Raw genomic sequence first — 22935 nt, 5'->3', positions numbered from 1 at the left:
TTGGTATAACATCCGAAAAATCAATCTACGTAAACCGCATACATGCAAATTATTTTAATTGCTTGATTGTTTTATTTAATTAATTTTAAATGCTAGCATGATATTTATTATATGATTAAATTTATGATTGCATGATTAAATGATAATGTGACATGTTTATATAAAATTAAGGATTTTACACAAATATTCGATAATAGGTAGGGAAAAGGAGACCGGGGACGACCAAGACAAGAATATGTAATTTTCATTAAATAATGACAAGGCTTCCTAATATGATTTAAAAATTATTTAATTTTCCTAAAAATGTTGGAGTTCGAATTATTTTACGAGCCGAGCTCGATTTTTTCCGGGAAGCCGGTTTTGGACAAACAAGGCATTTTAAAATAACAAAAATATTATTTTTGGGAAACTAATTTTATAAAATTTTATGTTTTAATTAATTAAGTGTTATTGGGTCCAATTTAATTATTTAAAGAAGGCCCAATTACCCTTAAATTTGCAAGCCTAAAATCAAACCCCATTAGCATGTTAATTTATTTATAAATAAGTTATCTAGGCTTTGAAAACATCACAATTCATTCATGAATCAGCCAAAATTCTCCCTTGCACACACCTTGAATTTTTGAAAATTGTGAGGAAGAAAAGACTTGTGTTCTTCGTCGTCCGGTCGTCCAACGTCGCACCGTCGCCGAAGATCGTATATTCGAGCGTTATAAACACAAAGGCACGTTCCTAAATTCTTTTAAAACATCATACAAATCATAATATGCTTGATTTAATTGATTATGCATGAATAATACGCTGGTTCGATTATTTTAAGGTATGATACGTATTTTCAATGTTTTTACAATTTTACGCTTGTTTTAAAAGAATCATTATGAATCTAACGGACACGCTGTCAAAACATGAAAAAAATGATTGAAATATGGCAAAACATGATAAAAATTGTAGAGAAACAAGCTGGAACGGTAGGATGAAATTCAGATTAAGAACCGAAGGTGTCCTTAGCTTGTAAGTGTCTTGTTGGCTCGTTTTCTTTGCATGGGGACTCACGGTTTGGCCAGGGCTTGGGTTGGGGCCTGGGCTTGACGTGGGTCAGGGTCAGGAAGGGTCCTAGCCCTTGCTCGCAGCTTTGGAGGAGTCTCATGGAGCATGGACTCCTCGTGCGAGCTGGTGAAGTTGACATCAGCCAAGGGGGTTGCGGCTGGCCTGGGCGCGAGCCAGTGGTACATCAGGGTCCTAGGGTGATGGGGAGGGGTCAGGCCAGGGGTTGGTGCAAGTGGGTGCGCTGTGGCTTGAGCAAAAATGTGGAAATCGTGAGAATCTCCATGAAGGTGCGCTGCTGTTGTCTTTTTGTGCAGGTGGCTTGCTGCTCGGTTTGGGGCTAGGCTAGGTGGTCTGGGTGATGGTTTGGGATGGTTCAGAGAGGGGTAGAAAGGGTCTGGGATCATGGTGGCTCGAGCAATAGCCCACGCGAAGGAACACACGCACGCACGCAGGGAGGGGACGCGGAGGCTGCTGGACTCTTCAGGCGGCTGGTGCATGGCTCAGGGGCTTGGGCTGGGGGTGGCTCGGGTCTGGGACTGGTCTAGAGTCAGTAAGGCTCGAGAAGGGTCAATGGTTAACCAGCTGAAAGTGTCCTAATTGGGTTAGGAGTCCTAGAAGTGCATGGAGTCTCACGTAAACACACATGCAGAACTTGGGTCAAGTTTCAGGTGAGTTTGAACAAGCTAGGGGCTGGTTCTTTGGGCTGGGATTGGTCAAGAGGGTGCCTAGGTGGGTTGGCTTGGGTTTGGCTTGAAGCGGCTCGACCATGGCTGAAGTATTTTAGGAGATGGCTCGTTGTGTCCTTATATGTGTCTATTTCAAAAATTAAAAGACTAAAATTGGAACCATGAGTCCACAGGTGTGTTTCATGGCTCACGAAGGTAGAATAAATAATAAAAATGTTATATTTAAAATTTGGGATCAAAATTATGAGTTTTGGATTTATCCGAGATTTAATCGTCTCACGAAATGTTAATTAAAGAATTAATTGAAAGGCCTAGTTTTATGCTTTATAAAATTATGAAAAATTATATTTAAACTTAAATAATTATTTAAAGTAAGCTCATGTCATTAAAAGTGAGAAAAAGATAAATTCGAGAATTTTTACATCCAACGGCAAAACGGTAATTTTACACTTAGGAAAATACATAAACGCTTGGCAGCGTCCCGAAGGATCATAATGCTCGTAAAATGATATTATATGATTTAATATGATGATTTTGATGATAATATGTTATTTTATCCTTTTTTGGGAAAAGCTGTACAATTTTACTGTTTAAAATGATATTTTTGGAAAGTTATGTTATTTGATAAATTTAAAAGAAAAGGAAAATATTTCGAGGGATGTGAATTGACTGTGACATATGATATATGATTTGTGGGGGATCCGTTTATGTTGAGGACGGTGAATTTACAATATTATGGGGATGTCGTGAGGGGAAAAAGCCCCAGAGGGAGCCTATCTACGGGAAAAGACCGTAGAGGGAACCCATTTGCGGGAAAAGGCCCCAGAGAGAACCCGTCTATTGGAGAAGGCCCCCGAGAGAACTCCGACGATCGTATTTCCATGGTGGAGCCTAGTGCACACCCCATGGGCTATGTGGAGCTGAAGACTGATCAGTCGACCGAGGATAAAAGCTAGTCATTTCAAGTATCAAACTTCACCCAAAATGATATATGATTGAAAACTTATGATTAAAATGATTTTATGATATATGATTAATGATGATGATTAAAGCTATTTTTAAAATGATTTATTTATGCTCCAAGCATATTTTTAAATGATTTTACTATTTATGATTTAATTATGCTTAAATGATTTTTAAATGATTTATTTATGCTTAAAGCTATTTTTAAATAGTTTATTTATGTTCAAAAGATTATTTTAAATAAAAGTATGATTTTAATGCATGTGATTGTATATATATTATTTTCTATACATATTTAGAACGCGTTGAGTCTTTAGACTCGCTAGGTTTGTATAATGCAGGATTTGATGATTCATGGAGGCGCCGACGCTTGAGTGGATCGAGTGCAGCAGTACACACACGAGGACCTTTATGTTTCCGCACTAGCTAGATAGATAAATGACTTAAAGATTTATGTTAAGGATTTTTATTAGAAATATTTTTATGATTTATTTTATTGTTAGTTGTTCTTTGTGAATGTCGATTTATGGATTTTGGTTAGTTGATGATTTAGGATTTTATTTTATGCCTTTGAGATTTAAATTGTTAATTATTATGATTGTTAGAAGTGGTAAGTTATTTTATTTAGTCTTTTAGAATTTATGATTAGAAAAAAAAAAGACGTGGTCGTTTCAGTTGGCAAGATGGTATATGTTGAAACAATTTTTCTTGACTACTTGTATGAAAACTTCGTAAATTATTTTCAATATTATGGTCATCTTTAAATAAATTTTTTCAAAGTGAGCATAATTTAATAATTGATACTTGAATAAAATTTCATCTTGAATATTAAATATTAAGGTTGACTTTGTGTTCTGATAAACATAAAAATTGTACTTTAATTAAATGTTTTATAATATAAATATATAGTTTTTGTTTTATTAAATGTTTAAATATTATATTTTTATAATAAATTGTATAAAATATAAGTTGTTGTGTAATTACAAGTTTTTACTATTTTTTACAGGTTCGATAAAACAAGAATAAACTTGGCGTTGCAAATGGGACTAAGATGAATCTTGGACCTGTAGAAAGTTGATGTTAATATCTACAATATTGGTGGCAAGCATGAGATAAAAATCCTCTCAGAATTGGGATTAAATTAAGCAACAAATAAAGTTACCAAAGGAGTGGCAGTTTTACGATGCTCTAATATTTTGACCATATCTCTAAAATTACTTGGTCAAATGGTTTGAAAAAAATACCACAAATAGACAACTCAATTATCCACATGTTTCATTTTATGTGAAGAAGCAAATTCGAAGAAGAAAATTTTCAAAAGTGATGTAAAATACAATATAATATCTTGGAACACCAATGAAGACTTATGTGTAAAAAAATAATATTTTATTTGTGGTTGTCTCCCCAAATTTGGCTATAAATAGGGGTGCATTGTAATGTATTGAGATATCCCTCATTCTATGAACAAACCTTTGAGTTCATAATATTTCTCTCTATATTTTTCCTTTATTTCTTCATTTAAATATAATTAGCATGTTAATTTCATATTCAAAGTTTTACACTTTGAATAATGAATAGCTAACTTCCTAAAGTTGAGATGAAAAGGTGAAACTCTTGGCATGATAATAAGGTTACTAAAAGGTAAGAATCTATGTTTTATATTATTTAATCATTATTTATTGTTTATGTTATATTTATTTCTTTAAGCATTTTTATACCCTACTTATAAGTGGGAGTTTTGATTTATTGTTGCTATATGTTACACTAAATTCTTGGAACCATTTAAATGTTAGTTTGGTATTACCAACCATTTAAAGTTGATGCCTTGATTTATTATATATGAATATATTATAATATTAAATTATTTGGAACCATTTAAATGTTTGTTTGGTTTTACCAACCATTTAAAGTGAGAACCTTGATTTACTATATATAAATATATCATAATATTAATTTCTTGGTACCATTTAAATGTTAGTTTGGTTTTACCAACCATTTAAAGTGGGAACCTTGATTTAGTGTTTACAAATATATATATAGCACAATAAATACTTGACAACATTTATAAGTTTTGGTATATATTATATACTTATAAGATAATAATATATAACATAATATAAATATGATTATTTAATATATTGGAACCATTTTATTAAGTGGATTTCAATAATTTTCGTTAATGTTAACTTTATTAAAATACCAAGAGTGGATCTTTTAATCTCAACTACTTAATTAAAATTTGAACAATTAAAAATTACCAATTAAATATTCAAACAACTAAAAAAAATAAAAATAAAAAGACATTGTAGTGGACTTGTAATTATCTTAGCTTCCCTGTGGATACGATATTCGGACTCACCGAATTATACTACTTGTGGACAACCTGCTCTTGGGAGTGCAACAATCAAAGTCGCAACAAGTTTTTGGCGCTGTTGCCGGGGAAGTATAATTTAATTTCAAGTCTATTTAATTTTGTTTATATTTTATTTTTCTTTATTTGAATTTTTATTGCTTTTTGTGTTTTTATTCTTTTGCATTTGCATTTGCATGAGCATTTGGTCACGTACACTTCGTAGTCGACTCATTTGAAATAACCCTTTATTTTTACAAAACATGGCGGAAGAACCCATCCAAGAAAATAAAGATGAAATTCATTCTCAACATGATCATGATAGACGAAGAACACTTAGAGATCACATGAATCCTACACGTACTAGTGCACCTTCATGTCTAATTTTTCCCCCTGATGCATCTCATTTCAATTTTAAGTCTGGTATTATCCAACTTTTATCCAATTTTCATGGCTTAGATTCTGAAAATCCATACATGCATTTACGAGAATTTGATGAAGTGTGCAACACATATAATGATCTAAATTGTAGCATGAACACCATTCGACTTAAGCTTTTTCCTTTTTTTTTAAAAGATAAAGCTAAAACTTGGCTACAAAATCTTAGATCGGGATCCATTTGAACTTGGGATGAATTGCAACAACAATTTTTGAAATTTTTTTTTCCATCTCATATAACAAATTCTTTCAAAAGGCAAATCATCACTTTCACTCAAAAACAAGGAGAAACTTTTTATCAGTATTGGGATAGATACAAAGAATTGTTTAATCTTTGTCCACATCATGGTTTTGAAATTTGGAGAGTTGTTTCTCAATTTTATGAAGGCTTAACACCTAAAGATAGAAAAATGGTTGAATTTATGTGTAATGGAACATTTGAAGATAAAGATCCAAACGAGGCAATTGAGTATCTTGATTCATTAGCTGAAAATGCTCAAAATTGGGACACTATAGGTACAATCGAACTATCAAACAAGATTCAATCTCCTACATCTGGTGGAGGTATGTACACTCTCAAAGATGAACATGATCTTCAAGCTAGATTTACCTTTTTGGCAAGAAAAGTTGAGGCACTTGAATTGAAAAAGAATGGTCAATTAAAATCTGTTCAAGAAATTGCGTGTCACATCTGTGATACAAGTGATCATTTTACAAAAGATTGTCCAACTTTTCCCTCTTTTAAAGAATGTCTCCATAAACAAGTCAATGTTTTGAACAATTTCAAAATGCCAAATTTTGAACCATTTTCTCAAAATTACAATACAGGTTGGCGAAATCATCCAAATTTTAGTTGGAGGAATGATAATGTTGCACAATTTTCACAACCAAATTTTCAAAATCAACAAAATTTTCAAACTTATGCACCTTATGTTCCTCCACCTAAAAGAAATTTGGAAGATACATTGAATTCTTTCATTGCAAAGCAAGAGTCTATCAATACTCAAACTGCTCAAACCATGACAGATTTGAAAGATACTCTTGCTAAATTTGCATCTGCACTTAATGTCCATGAAAAAGGTAAATTTCCTTCAAAACCTTTGCCTAATCCCAAGGATCATCATTCACAAACTGGAACTTCTGGAACTCAACTGATGGATCAGGTAAAATCTGTTATTACCCTTCGAAGTGGTAAGGTTGTGGAAAAATCCATTCTTGAACCTTGTGAAGATGATGATAAATCAACTCCAAAGGATAAGGAAGTGGAACCCATAACTTGCGAAGAGGAGGTTCAACAGACAGTGTCACCACCATTCCCTCATGCATTGAAAAATACAAAAAAATCGAATTTGAATTCTGATATATATGATATTTTTAAACATGTAAAAGTTAATATTCCTTTTTTAGATGCAATAAAACAGGTACCATCATATGCCAAATTTTTGAAAGACTTGTGCACTGTGAAAAGAAAATTGAATGTGAAAAAAAAAGCATTTTTAGCCGAAAAAGTAAGTGCAATCATTCAAAATAATAATACTTTGAAATACAAAGACCCTGGTTGTCCTATTATTTCATGTATTATTGGAGAACGAAAGATTAAAAAAGCCTTGCTTGATCTTGGAGCTAGTGTGAATTTACTTCCATATTCAGTTTATCAAGAACTCAATCTAGGCGAGTTAAATCTACTTCGGTAACACTTTAACTTGCCGATAGATCTGTTAAAGTGCCAAGAGGTATGCTAGAAGACGTATTGGTCCAAGTTGATAACTTTGTATATCCTGTCGATTTCATAGTTTTAGATACACAACCTATCGAAGCTTGTAATGCAATTCCTGTAATTCTGGGTCGTCCATTTTTAGCAACTTCTAATGCTCTTATAAATTGCAGGAATGGAATAATGAAGTTGTCATTTGGTAACATGACCTTGGAGCTCAATGTTTTTAATCTTTGTAAGCAACCACATGACAAAGGAGATGAAAGTGAAGATGAAAATCTTATTGAAACTCTTGTGGAAGAAAACATTCAAGAAGGGAGTACTCGTGATCAATTAGATATTTGTTCAATTGAAACTGTTAAAGAAAATATTGAAATTGATCTTGATGATTTTATCAGGTATCACTCGTTACCAGGATCAGAGAAAGAATTTGATGCAAAATATGAGAACAAAGACGAACCACCCATATTGGAGTTAAAACCCTTGCCAGAAGAATTGAAGTATGCATTTCTTGGAGAAGATGAAACGTATCTGGTGGTAATTTCTTCCAAACTAGACAGTGATCAAGAAGGTAAATTAGTTGATATGCTTAAAAGACATAAAAATGCAATTGGTTGGACACTAAAAGATCTCAAGGGCATTAATCCACTAATTTGCACTCACAAAATTCACTTAGAAGAAAATGCAAAAACGTCTCAACAACCACAAAGGAGATTAAATCCACACATGAAAGATGTTGTGAAAACTGAAGTTCTCAAACTACTTGATGTTGGGATTATCTACCCTATTTCTGATAGTAAGTGGGTAAGCCCAACACAAGTAGTTCCAAAAAAATCTGGCATCACAGTGATAAAAAATAAAAAAGGTGAATTGTTAACAAGTCGAGTCCCATCTAGTTGGCGGATGTGTATTGATTATAGAAAATTAAATGACGCCACTAGAAAAGATCATTTTCCATTACCATTTTAGGATCAAATTTTAGAAAGAGTAGCAGGTCATCCATACTACTGTTTTCTTGATGGATATTCAGATTATTATCAAATTCCCATTGCACTCGAAGATCAAGATAAAACTACATTCACATGTCCTTTTGGAACATTTGCATTTAGAAGGATGCCATTTGGATTATGCAATGCTCTAGCAACATTTCAAAGATGTATGCTAAGCATTTTTTGCGACATGGCTGAAAATTGTTTGGAAATTTTCATGGATGATTTAACTGTCTTTGGGAATACATTTGATAATTGTCTTGAAAATTTGGAAAAAGTTTTAAAAAGATGCGAGGAAAAATGTCTTATTTTAAATTGGGAAAAATGTCATTACATGATTACTTCTGGAATAGTTTTGGGACATGCCGTGTCATCTCATGGAATTGAAGTTGATAAAGCAAAAGTCGATGTCATTGCCAATTTACCCCCTCCAAAAACCATTAAAGAAATTCGCTCATTTTTGGGACATGCTGGATTTTATAGGAGGTTTATAAAGGACTTTAGTTTAATCTCTAAACCCATTTGTAACCTCTTAACAAAAGACACTGCATTTGAGGGGACTCAAGAATGTCAAAATGCTTTTAATAAAATCATTCGACATTTAACATCAGCTCCTATCATGCAACCTCCTGATTGGTCTTTACCATTTGAAATCATGTTCGATGCAAGTGATTATGCAGTCGGTGCAGTATTGGGTCAAAGAAGAAACGGTAAGCTTTATATGATATATTATGCAAGTAGAACTTTAAACAATGCTCAAATGAATTACTCCACAACTGAAAAAGAACTACCTGCTGTAATATTTGCATTAGATAAATTTCGTTCTTATTTGATTTGATCAACGACTATTGTGTTTACTGATCATTCTGCTATTAGATATTTGTTGACCTAACAGGATGCAAAGCCACGACTGATACGATGGATTTTGTTGCTCCAAGAATTTGACATTGTGATCAAAGATAAAAAAGGAACCGAGAATGTCGTAGCCGATCATTTATCGAGACTAGTAACAGGATCATCTTGTGAAATGACACCAATTAACGATAATTTTCCTGACGAACATCTATTTTCAGTTACTACTACACCTTGGTTTGCTAACATAGTAAATTTTCTTGTGACAGGAAAAATGCCACCGCGATGGAGTTCTCAAGATAAAAGAAAAATTTTGAATGAGGTAAAAAACTTTTATTGGGATGATCCGTATCTGTTCAAGTATTGTCCGGATCAAATTTTTCGACGTTGCATACCCGACAATGAGGTAAGTAGTGTCATTAAATTTTGTCATTCAAAAGCATGCGGAGGACATTTTTCTTCAAAGAAAACAGCTGCAAAAATCTTGCAGTGTGGATTTTATTGGCCCTCTTGCTTAAAGACACCCATTAAATCTGCAAGATCTGTGAAAATTGTCAAAAATTGGGTGCGATTTCAAAAAGAAACATGATGCCTTTGAATCCTATTATTGAAATTGAAATCTTTGATTGTTGGGGAATAGATTTTATGGGACCTTTTCCACCGTCGTTTGGATACTTGTATATTTTAGTTGCAGTTGATTATGTTTCCAAATGGATAGAGGCAATTCAATGTCGAACAAATGATCATAAAATCGTCATCAAATTTTTGAAAGAATATATTTTTAGTAGATTTGGAATTCCTCGAGCCATGATAAGTGATGGGGGAACTCACTTTGTTAATAAACCATTTGCTTCATTAATGAAAAAATATGGTATTACTCACAAAGTAACTACTCCTTATTATCCTCAAACAAATGGACAAGTTGAATTAGCTAATAGGGAGATAAAGCAAATTTTGGAAAAAAATGTTAACTCAAATAGAAAAGATTGGTCTCTGCGACTTAATGATGCACTTTGGGCATATCGAACAGCTTTTAAAACATCATTGAATATGCCTCCCTATAGGTTGGTTTATGGAAAACATTGTCATTTGTCTGTGGAATTGGAACATAAAGCTTATTGGGCGATCAAAACTTTAAATTCAAGCATGGATGATGCCAACAAATTGCGTAAATTATAAAGCAAAAATCAAATAATTTCATGATAAAACAATTCTTAGAAAATCTTTTGAGATTGGTAAAAAAGTTTTGCTTTATAATTCTCGACTTCACATATTCCCAGGAAAATTACGATCAAGATGGACATGCCCATATGTTGTAAAGCATGTGTATACTTATGAAGCTGTGGATATTGAAAATCCTAAAAATGATGATATTTTTAAAGTAAATGGACAAAGGCTTAAACTATTTTTAGAAAATGAAATCTTTCAAGAAGAGTTTATTTCCCTTTCTGATCCTTGATTTTTTTTTATTTTTTTGGTGTTGCATTTAAGTTTGTTTGTTTTTATTTCAGGTTTTCTTAATCTTTTTATTTTCCCGGTTAAATGGCGGATAATGGTACTCCGTGACTCTCATAGTCGGTTAAATCAGTTTCCCACAATTGCTGATACAAAAATAAAAAAATAAAAAAAATCATTTCTTTTCTTTTCAAAATGGATGAAATTCTCTCAAAAATTTGTAAATATTTTCCCTCTGTTTCTGAAAATGTTCTAAGAAAAATTTATGCAAGAAGGTGTGAAAAGATTGAGATTGCTAATGCAAAAAGGAATTCCAGAAGATATTCGTCTTGTAATAGAAGCTAAGGTCCGATTAGGAGGAGAAGTTCCACAATCATTGCTTATTCGGTATTTGCCTGGATTAGGAAAAAGCACTTATGCGAAAAAACGAAGGGCCAAAAGTTTAGGGATTTGTCATAAGTGTGCAAGATGGACTTGTGACAAACGATGCAGATCTTTGGGATGTGCTTCCAATAACAGAGAAGATAAAATTGGTTTCATTAAGAATGGGCTGAGTAAGGAGTCTTTAGATAACATCTTATTGACTCTTGAGACGCATTCTAGTGGACATGTGCATATTGAACTTCTCCGTTTATGGAAACAATTCCAAGATGAGCGTCATAGTCTTGGGAATCCGACTAAAAAAAGACCATGTTTGCCAATTTATAAGAAAATTGGATGGGAAGCATATCCTCGACTCATAGAAGGCGTTGAAGCCGTTTCTGGACGTAAAACCAGAGGAAAATTGTGAGCCACAATCACACTATTGTTTATATGCATGTGTGTCATTATTGTTTTTACTATTTATTCTGTTTACAGCTTTGACCCATAGTTTTGTCATGATAACATATTACCCCTATAAAATCTTTCATCTTTCTCTCTATTTTCGCAGACAAAAAAAGAAAGTAAAAACATGGCTGGATCCTCTGCACAAACGTTGAAAAATATTTGTGTATTTTGTCGGTCGAGTCCTGGAAAAAATGAAGTGTTTGTAGAAGCAGCGAATAATCTTGGAAAGATATTGGCTGAGAGAAAAATTCACTTGGTATATGGGGGAGGTAATATTGGGTTAATGGGATCTGTTTCAACATCTGCTCATCTTGGAGGTAGTCAGATTTTGGGTATTATTCCTACAGCTTTAGCTGAAGGAAATATTACAGGTGTTACGATTGGGGAGGAATTAAAAGTTTTTTCTATGTATGAAAGAATCACTCAAATGATTGAAAATTCTGATGCTTTTATCGCACTACCAGGTGGTTTTGGTACATTAGAAGAAATTTTTCACACTATTTCTTGGGCACAACTTAATATCCATAATAAACCTGTGGGCTTGTTGAATATCAATAATTATTATGACAGTTTGTTGACATTTCTTGATAAAGCTGTGGAACATAATTTCATTTCAGAAAATTCACGACGGATGCTCATCTGTGCTTCGACTGCTGATCAATTAATTGATGATTTGGAAGCTTTTGTTCATAAGCCTAATCCGATGATAACAAAGATCAATTGGTCGCAATCAAGCAGTAAGAAAAGGAAGTTGGATCATTGATTCAAAAGTCGTGGATTGGTTTGCGTTTGTTTCAGTTTGTTATCTTCAATAAAATTTCAAGTGATATCTCTTTCATTATGTACTCTTTATTAATAGTTATTTTGACATTAGGGACAATGTCATATTCTGATTGGGGGGAGAACAAACTTATATAAAAATTTTTTTTAAAAAAAATAATATATATATATATATAAAATCATGTTTATTGTTTGTATATTAGTAATTTTTGCAAAAATGTCATACATTACATGTTTGAAAGATTTAAATTAGAACATGCATTAATCTATTTAAGAATGTTTAAATTTTTATTTGAAAAAAAAAGTCAATTTTAATATTATGATCAATATAAAAATATGATTTATGAAATCTTTTTGAGTGATTAACCATTGTGATAAAATCAGGTATTAAAGTATATGGCCCAAGATATACCTTATAAGAGTGCCTAAAATTTTAAACTCACACATATTTTGTGAGTGAGTGGAGAGGACTGAGAAAACAATCTTCGAGCCTTTATTGATCATGAGAAAGACTATCTATTGTTTAGATCTTGAGTTCTTATTTTGAAAAAAAAAATGAAAAAAATGATATTTCCTGAAAAAAAAAAGAGAAAAATACAAAAAGAAAGATATTGAAGATCTATGTAATTTTTAAGTTATATGCTACGATCCATATATCTCTCATAAAAAAAAAGAGAAATTTATTGTACAAATTAAATAAATATGTGGTCAAGAAGCATAAACTTAGTCTGATTCAATGATGTTATGAAAAAAATATACATATATCAGGAAAAAATATATAATAAGAACAACTAGATTTTGAATCAATGGATTTTCTATCTTTTGATTAGTTTGGCTCGTTTGTCTGTCTGCATTCGGTAAACCATTTTTCTGAGCATTTATCTGTATTCCAACTCCATGAGACAAATCGTTGCCATAAATTGAAACATTTATTAACCTGTGAGGATATGGAGTTGAGACTCTTACTAGGAATTTCTGAAGGCCGTGTACATTTAACTACCTGAAATAAGCTTTGAATTGATCATCTCAAATTATTTCATAAATTATAATTATGATGATCTTGATATAACTTTGACAGTTTTCAAATTTAATTTAAACACTTAGATAGTTTTGATTACATTTCTATTTAAATTAATCAATATGTTTTGTATTGCTATTAACGCTTAAATTGCTAGGGACTAGCAATAAGCTGGTTGGGAGGTGTGATAAACATAAAAATTGTACATTAATTAAATGTTTTATAATATAAATATATAGTTTTTGTTTTATTAAATGTTTAAATATTATATGTTTTATAATAAATTGTATAAAATATAAGTTGTTGTGTAATTACAAGTTTTTACTATTTTTTACAGGTTCGATAAAACAAGAATAAACTTGGCGTTGCAAATGGGACTAAGATGATTCTTGGACCTGTAGAAAGTTGATGTTAATATCTACAATATTGGTGGCAAGCATGAGATAAAAATCCTCTCACAATTGGGATTAAATTAAGCAATAAATAAAGTTACCAAAGTAGTGGCAGTTTTACCATGTTCTAGTATTTTGACCATATCTGGTCAAATGGTTTGAAAAAAATACCACAACTAGACAACTCAATTATTCACATGTTTCTTTTTATGTGAAGAAGCAAATTCGGAGAAAAAGATTTTCAAAAGTGATGTATAATATAATATAATATCTTAAGAACACCCATGAAGACTTATGTGTAAAAAAATAATATTTTATTTGTGGTTGTCTCCCCAAATTTGGCTATAAATAGGGGTGCATTGTAATGTATTGAGATTTCCCTCATTCTATGAACAAACCTTTGAGTTCATAATATTTCTCTCTATATTTTTCCTTTATTTCTTCATTTAAATATAATTAGCATGTTAATTTCATATTCAAAGTTTTACACTTTGAATAATGAATAGCTAACTTCCTAAAGTTGAGATGAAAAGGTGAAACTCTTGGCATGATAATAAGGTTACTAAAAGGTAAGAATCTATGTTTTATATTATTTAATCATTATTTATTGTTTATGTTATATTTATTTCTTTAAGCATTTTTATACCCTACTTATAAGTGGGAGTTTTGATTTATTGTTGCTATATGTTACACTAAATTCTTGGAACCATTTAAATGTTAGTTTGGTATTACCAACCATTTAAAGTTGATGCCTTGATTTATTATATATGAATATATTATAATATTAAATTATTTGGAACCATTTAAATGTTTGTTTGGTTTTACCAACCATTTAAAGTGGGAACCTTGATTTACTATATATAAATATATCATAATATTAATTTCTTAGTACCATTTAAATGTTAGTTTGGTTTTACCAACCATTTAAAGTGGGAACCTTGATTTAGTGTTTACAAATATATATATAGCACAATAAATACTTGACAACATTTATAAGTTTTGGTATATATTATATACTTATAAGATAATAATATATAACATAATATAAATATGATTATTTAATATATTGGAACCATTTTATTAAGTGGATTTCAATAATGTTCGTTAATGTTAACTTTATTAAAATACCAAGAGTGGATCCTTTAATCTCAACTACTTAATTAAAATTTGAACAATTAAAAATTACCAATTAAAGATTCAAACAACTAAAAAAAATAAAAATAAAAAAAATTGTAACGGACTTGTAATTACCTTAGCTTCCCTGTGGATACGATATTCGGACTCACCGAATTATACTACTTGTGGACAACCTGCTCTTGGGAGTGCAACAATCAAAGTCGCAACAAGTTTTTGGCGCCGTTGCCGGGGAAGTATAATTTAATTTCAAGTCTATTTAATTTTGTTTATATTTTATTTTTCTTTATTTGAATTTTTATTGCTTTTGTGTGTTTTTATTCTTTTGCATTTGCATTTGCATGAGCATTAGGTCACGTACACTTAGTGGTCGACTCATTCGAAATAACCCTTTATTTTTACAAAACATGGCGGAAGAACCCATCCAAGAAAATAAAGATGAAATTCAATCTCAACATGATCATAATAGACGAAGAACACTTAGAGATCACATGAATCCTACACGTACTAGTGCACCTTCATGTCTAGTTTTTCCCCTTGATGCATCTCATTTCAATTTTAAGCCTGGTATTATCCAAATTTTACCCAATTTTCATGGCTTAGATTCTGAAAATCCATACATGCATTTACGAGAATTTGAAGAAGTGTGCAACACATATAATGATCTAAATTGTAGCATGAACACCATTCGACTTAAGCTTTTTCCTTTTTCTTTAAAAGATAAAGCTAAAACTTGGCTAAAAAATCTTATATCGGGATCCATTCGAACTTGGGATGAATTGCAACAACAATTTTTGAAAAAGTTTTTTTCCATCTCATATAACAAATTCTTTCAAAAGGCAAATCATCACTTTCACTCAAAAACAAGGAGAAACTTTTTATCAGTGTTGGGATAGATACAAAAAATTGCTTAATCTTTGTCCACATCATGGTTTTGAAATTTGGAGAGTTGTTTCTCAATTTTATGAAGGCTTAACACCTAAAGATAGGCAAATAGTTGAATTTATGTGTAATGTAACATTTGAAGATAAATATCCAAACGAGGCAATTGAGTATCTCGATTCATTAGCTGAAAATGCTCAAAATTGGGACAATATAGGTACAATCGAACCATCAAACAAGATTCAATCTCCTACATCTGGTGGAGGTATGTACACTATCAAATATGAACATGATCTTCAAGCTAGATTTACCTTTTTGGCAAGAAAAGTTGAGGCACTTGAATTGAAAAAGAATGGTTAATTAAAATCTGTTCAAGAAATTGCGTGTCACATCTGTGATACAAGTGATCATTTTACAAAAGATTGTCCCACTTTGCCCTCTTTTAAAGAATGTCTCCATGAACAAGCCAATGTTTTGAACAATTTCAAAGTGCTAAATTTTGAACCATTTTCTCAAAATTACAATCCAGGTTGGCGAAATCATCCAAATTTTAGTTGGAGGAATGATAATGCTGCACAATTTTCACAACCAAATTTCCAAAATCAACAAAATTTTCAAAATTATGCACCTTATGTTCCTCCACCTAAAAGAAATTTGGAAGATACATTGAATTCTCTCATTGCAAAGCAAGAGTCTATCAATACTCAAACTGCTCAAACCATGACAGATTTGAAAGATACTCTTGCTAAATTTGCATCTGCACTTAATGTCCGTGAAAAAGGTAAATTTCCTTCACAACCTCTGCCTAATCCCAAGGATCATCATTCACAAACTGGAACTTCTGGAACTCAACCGATGGATCAGGTAAAATCTGTTATTACCCTTCGAAAATATGCCTTACCTACCTCAACATATTAAAATTTGGGATAGAAAACTTGTATATCTTATGCATTTTGGTAATTATTTTGAAAATGATGAAATGGATCGACTTCTAAGAGATTCTATACCTGGACGTTAGAAGAGCATAATCAATGATATAATTAACCAAAGGGGATCAATGATCTGCCTTGATGTGTTGAAGTCATTATTGATTGAGAGATGGAGAAAAGAGGTTGAACTCGAGATAAAGACATTTTTTAAAGATAAATTATGATGTCCGTCTCTTGAAGTTCGCTCCATCAAATAGGCTCTCTAAGAGAATGACAAAAATGATCAACCACAAATGCCATAATAAGAAATTAAATTTATTTAGGAAGATGGCTTCTTATTAATATATGTTTATTTTGATTTTTTATATGAACATATTACGTGTCATATGTAATGTAGTTCTTGTTTTATTTATGTTTGAATAAAAGCAGGTATTGTAAACTTTGAGTTTTAGTTTTTTTACACATGTTTGTTCACATACCTTTATTTGGAATTTATTGAGATTCCTAGTTAAGTGGGAGCTATGTTGGAAGAATTTGAGTGATTCTCACCTAAAATCAATTGATTTTTTTTTTGTTACTTTGAAATTAAATTTATGATGATGCAACATTATGGTAGTAAATGATGATTAGGAACTTAGAGAAATTTCGAGTCTATGTATTATATTAAATCATCATAGATTTTAATTGCAAGCATAAAACTAATGTGTAAATTTAATGAGTATTAACTGAAACTACTATACTTCTAAATTCATTTAATTTACACTAGTTTTTTTTTGTTTTTAAAAAAAACTATGCCTAATTAATTCACTAGCATAAATAATTCAATAAACGAATTCCATATCCAAAATCATTCATGCAGAATAAGTAAATAAAGCAATAAAAGTCTAAAATTCAACTCAATAAATTCTAGCATCTTAACAATCTATAAATAAAAACGATAATCCATAAAATCATCAAAAGTATTTAACATATGCGAAATATCTAGGTCATCGTGTATGCACTACGCCTCCCGGATTACTCAATAGTCCGCACCTCATGACTCAACACCATCATCACCTACAACCATTCAAATCTAGTGAGTCTAATAACTCGCATACTCAAACCTAATATAGCAAGTACGTAAATATACAATCACATGCATAAAATTTAATTTTACTAAAAATAGTCTTTTCCATGCAAACATGAAACCTTAAAAAATATGCAACTTTTTAAACCATGCTTACATATGAACATTTTTCATTTAAAATTATCATTTTTAAGTGAAGTCCGATCCTCGAAAATGATAAAATTCATTCGATTGATCAATCTATAAATCATAGTACTTGGCCGCCAGGTTCAACGTTCACTTTTTTGACGATCCCACCGACTACCATAAAAATAACTTCACCATTCACTTTTTCAACGGATCCATTATCATTGAGATTCTCGCCCCCGTTTTCGACGGTTCACTCCATTTGTCATTGCAAGTTCACCGTTCCCGTTTTCAACGGATCCCTTACTACTTTGACATAACGATCAATTCGCATTTCTCAAAATATTTTTCTTTACTTTATCATTTCGTAAAACATTCATAACTTTCCATACTCTTTAAAATTTCCAAAAATGGCTCATATCATTCGTATACATCGAGATTGCTAAAAATAGCATATACGTGCAAATACGTTAAAAGTTCTAAAAATAACATATATCATGCATATACTTTAAAACTTCTAAAAATAACATTTTAGTTTCAAAAAAGTCTCAATTTGCTTACGGAATGACTCGTTTACTACCTTTTTCGCGTTTTTGGTTAAACAAATGATCAAACTTCCGACTCTAAAAAATCCAAGAACAGACCTTTATAAACATCCTAAGACTCAAGATAAGTTGCTGGAAGTCCCCAAGCCCAAGCCAAAAACCAAAACATGTATTTAAAATTTAACCTAGGCTCAATTCGCCCTTTTTTGCATGTACGGACAATTTACAAACCCGAACGGACCAAGACTCGAAACGATCCCGAACCAGACCCTAAACCCCTTATTTAGACCCTGAAAAATACCATGATCAGGACCTTTTGGACACAGAACAGACGCCCTATGCTCTAAGTCCTTAACATCAACAGCAAACCAAATGGCTCTTCACGTGCAGCCGAGGAACAAACGCTCCAGCGGCTGTGGCTGCCCTTGGATCTACTCTTCGCTAAAACTAGACCCTCACCAGGACACTAAGGCATGACCCTAGCACCTGGTCTAGTGCTTGATCTGAACCCATAGCCCTAGGAACCCCCACCCTCCAAAACAAGCCAACACGCACTATGGAGTCACGGATGCTGGGCTTCACCACCTTGTCCAGGCCCTATACGCGCCAACCAATACCTTCCTAGGACCCTAAACCAACCATCTAGACCATGGATAGGGTCCCATGCAGCCCCCATGGCCCATAGAACCGGAGCCGTGCCCCCATTTTATCTCACGGCCTACACACATTTGCATACAGGGCTGTACATCCCTATGGGGCTCCTTGATTCATCCATTGTAACTTAAATCCTCTTCTTAAACATCTAGACCAGCCCTTGGATACCTTGGTTTGCATCTCTGCTTCAACAATTCACAAAACATTTAGGATCCTTTACAAAAACACGAGATGCACAAATATGGAATTGAAAACCATCCTCCTTACAACTTTTCACACAACATCAATATTATGGATTGAATGATGCAGGAAAAAAGGTTTGAAAACATACATTGTTCTTTTATTCTTACGATATACAAGAAAACATGCATTGTTCCTTTATTCTTACGATATACAAGAGACGGCGCGATGAGAGACGAATGAGACGCAAGATTTCTCCCTTCCCCTCCTTCCTCTAGAGTTCAGCCCCTCTAGAGTCCTAGTGTGTGCTGAAGGTGAAAGTGACGTGAATGAGGGTGTAGGGTGGGTAGGTTTTATTTAAATAAATCATTAAGTTGTTAAGTTGGCTTAAGTTTACATAAAAGTCCCTATAATTCATTAATTAATCACCAACAAACTAGGTCCGTTAAGAGGTTAATTAATTAAATACATAATTAGTCCACTAGAAATCTCAAACAATAATTAAAAATATTTGGCGCTACTCATATCATACGTCCGAAACTTCTCATTTCCTAGCACAAATTCATTACCGATTAAGTTCTTTCCTTACTATATATAAATCACCGCTTTCCGATTTTGAATTTACTAAATCTAGAGTTTTTAATTCCTAAATAAGCTGATCACAACATAAAACAAAATTTGCGAAATTTTTCAAACATGATACATGAATTGAAGTCAGCCGGTCATATTCTCTCTGATGCTCATCTAGTTCAAGCTTTGATTTGATCCCTTCCTAACAAGTGGGAGCATCTGAAAGTCAATCTGACTCACAGTGATAGCATTAAGACTTTTTTTCATGTTGCTCACCATGTTGAACTTGAGTATGAGTGGCTTGGTGCTGCTAATTCCATAACAAATGATTTTGTGGCAGAATCTAGTTCCTAAAATGCTTCGGGATTTAAAATCTATAGGAACCGGAAGAAAAATAAGAAGGGCAAGAATGTTGCTGAAGGGTCCGAAAAGAAAAACTACAAGATCAACCATACGAATAAGCGTAAGAGTTTTGGGGAAAAAATATATAATAGCAAAATGAAGTGATACAATTGCCAAGAATTTGGTCATTTAGCTCGTGAGTGCCTTGAGCCTAAAAATATAGCATTCAATAACTCTTTTTTGATTTATATATGTGTCTATAGTATAGTACTGTTTTATTAACTTAATCTTATCATGTGTGGATTGTAGACTTAGGAGCAACAGACCATGTAACTCGAGATCTTGAAGCCTTCGTAGATTTTCATTGAGTTCTTGCGGCACAAGATGGATATATGTAAGAAATAAAGTCGAATTCAAATGAATTGGAACTCGTAAACTAGAGTTACATGGTGGCCGAACCCTCATCCTACATGATGTCTTCTATGCACAAAAAGTTTGACGAAATCTAGTATATGTTTTTATTTTTCTAGGATTTGGATTTAGTTTGAACTTTTCTAGTTATGTATTATGGTCGTGAACATCTTAGAAATGATTTTATTGCGTTGGATTGTGACAGAAAAATGTTTAACCTTTATGTTGATCATTGTGTTTCGTTAAATGTTTGTTCATTTAGTCATGCAAATATGCATGTTTACACTTGGCATAATAGATTAGGTCACATTGAGCAAGACATGATAAATCGACTAATAAAAGTTGAACTGTTAGGTTCTATTTCTAAAGTTGATTTGTTGAATTGTGTTACTAGTAAAATGACAAAAAAACAATTTGGAAAAGTAATTAGGGAAGAATCTTCATTGCAATTTATTCATTCGGATATATGTGATTCGATGAATGTGAAGGCTAGACATGGAGCGGATGAATTCACTTGTTTTTGTGATGTCTATTTGATTACCTATAAGTCTGAACAATTACATTATTTTACACGTTTTGCAAACAAAGTGAAAAATCTAATGGACATGACAATAAAGGCCTTGAGAATTGATAGAAGCAGTGAATGTCTATCAAATCAATTTAAGGATCTTTGTAATGAAAATGACATTTTTAGAAAACTAATTGCTCCTCACACACCTTAAAAAATGGTGTTGCCGAGAGAAGAAATAGAAAATTATTAGATATGACTAGGTCCATGATGGCGCAAGCTAATTTTCCTATTTTCTTTTGGGGATTTGCTTTATTAACTCACTAGTAGAATTTTTTATTTTTACTTCGCCACTGGTTAATTCGGAGATTATTAATAATAAAGTAGTATATACCAATCAACATCGGTAAAAACACCAGCGAAGTTAAACATTAATTTTTATTTCAAAATTTTAAAAACACGGGCTTTACTTCTAATTTTTTGTAACACTTTACTTCGATAGAGTAGTTTTGATGAAGTAAAAAATTTAAAATTTATATTTAATGAAGAAAAAAACTAACCATACTTTAACTTCTCCCCAATTAAAAGAAAAGATAAGCCAATCCCATTCTCTCCAAAACTCAATCCGGCCGGTCGTAATCCCTTTTCTTCCCCTCGGATCGTGCCGTCACCGGGATCGGAGCAGCAACCTGTTAAGTGAGTTTCAATGGGGTGGGGCCCACATTAAATAAAATAGTAAAAATCACATATCCCACATCGAATTTGTTTATAAAACTGAACGATGTATTAGTTATAAATAGAGCTAAATTCCTTCAGTTATTGTATCCCAAAATCAAAAGCTTTTCAGCTTTGATAAAAATAGAGTGGATAGAAAAAAAGAGTGTATTTTTTTCTTGAGTGCGAGAATTCTCTTATGTGAGTTAGAGAAATTATTTTCTCGGTATACTCGGGTTTGGGAGTGAGAAATATTGAGTGTATTGGTGTATACACTTGTAGTAATATTTTTTCCAGTTAAAAGAGTTGCAGTGCTCCGTGGACGTAGCCTATCTTGGGTGAACCACGTAAATCTTTGTGTTCTTGTTGATTATTTTATTCCGCAACATTTTCGATACTATATTATCATCGTGGTCGGCATCGCTTCGGTATAATTTTCCAACAACTGGTATCAGAGCCTTGTTGTGAAAATTTTTAAGAATTCTGAGTATGCTCTGTGGTTGCAACTTTATCTGATCTTCCATATCAGAAAAGATTTTTTAGATTTTTTGCTAAGGCTAGAGAAGTGATGGCTGGAGATGATGGATCGGGACCTGGTATCAACAAGTTTGACGGTACAGATTTTACGTTCTGGCGACTACAGATTATTGATTATTTGTATAGCAAGAAGTTGCATCAACCTCTATCTGGAAAGAAGCCGAAAAGATGGATGATGATGACTGGAAGCTTTTTGACCGACAAGTGTTAGGTGTAATACAATTGACCCTAACGAAGAACGTGGCACATAACGTGGCGAAGGCAAAAACAACGAAGGAGATGGTGTCCATTTTGTCGGACATGTACCAAAAGCCATCGGTAAATAATAAAATACATCTCATGAAGAAGTTATTTAACTTGAAGATGAGAGAAGATGCATCGGTGGATAAACACATCAATGAATTCAACACGATTGTTTGACAGCTAACATCAATTGAAATTAAATTTGATGATGAGATTCAGGCACTTATTCTTTTGGCGTCTTTACCAGACAATTGGGAACCGATGCGGGCAGCGGTTAGCAACTCTGTTGGAAAATAAAAACTAAAATTCAATGATGTCAGAGATCAAATTCTTAACGAAGAAGTTCGCAAGATGGATTCTGGTGAAGGAACATCATCAAGTTCTGCTCTAAATCTCAAGAATAGAGGAAGGGGCAAGAGTGGCGAAAAGAGTTTTAACCAATGGCATGGTAGATCCAAGTCAAGAAATGAAAAAGACAATAACACATTTGAAAATAATGTGAAGTGCTGGAGCTGTGATGAGACTGGTCACTTGAAAAAGAATTGCAAATCAACAAAGAACGACGCTAATGTTGTTACTGAG

The 22935-nt window shown here is 32.6% G+C and overlaps 1 pseudogene; it reads left to right on the top strand.

Annotated features, from left to right (window-relative positions):
• The first annotated feature begins 1145 nt into the window (after positions 1–1145).
• LOC142528427 (uncharacterized) lies at positions 1146–22650 on the top strand (annotated as a pseudogene).
• Positions 22651–22935: the final 285 nt, after the last annotated feature.

The sequence above is a fragment of the Primulina tabacum genome, chromosome 16 (genome assembly GCF_025594145.1).
Source record: "Primulina tabacum isolate GXHZ01 chromosome 16, ASM2559414v2, whole genome shotgun sequence".
NCBI lineage: Eukaryota > Viridiplantae > Streptophyta > Magnoliopsida > Lamiales > Gesneriaceae > Primulina > Primulina tabacum.
This window is presented reverse-complemented; position numbering and strand designations above follow the sequence as displayed.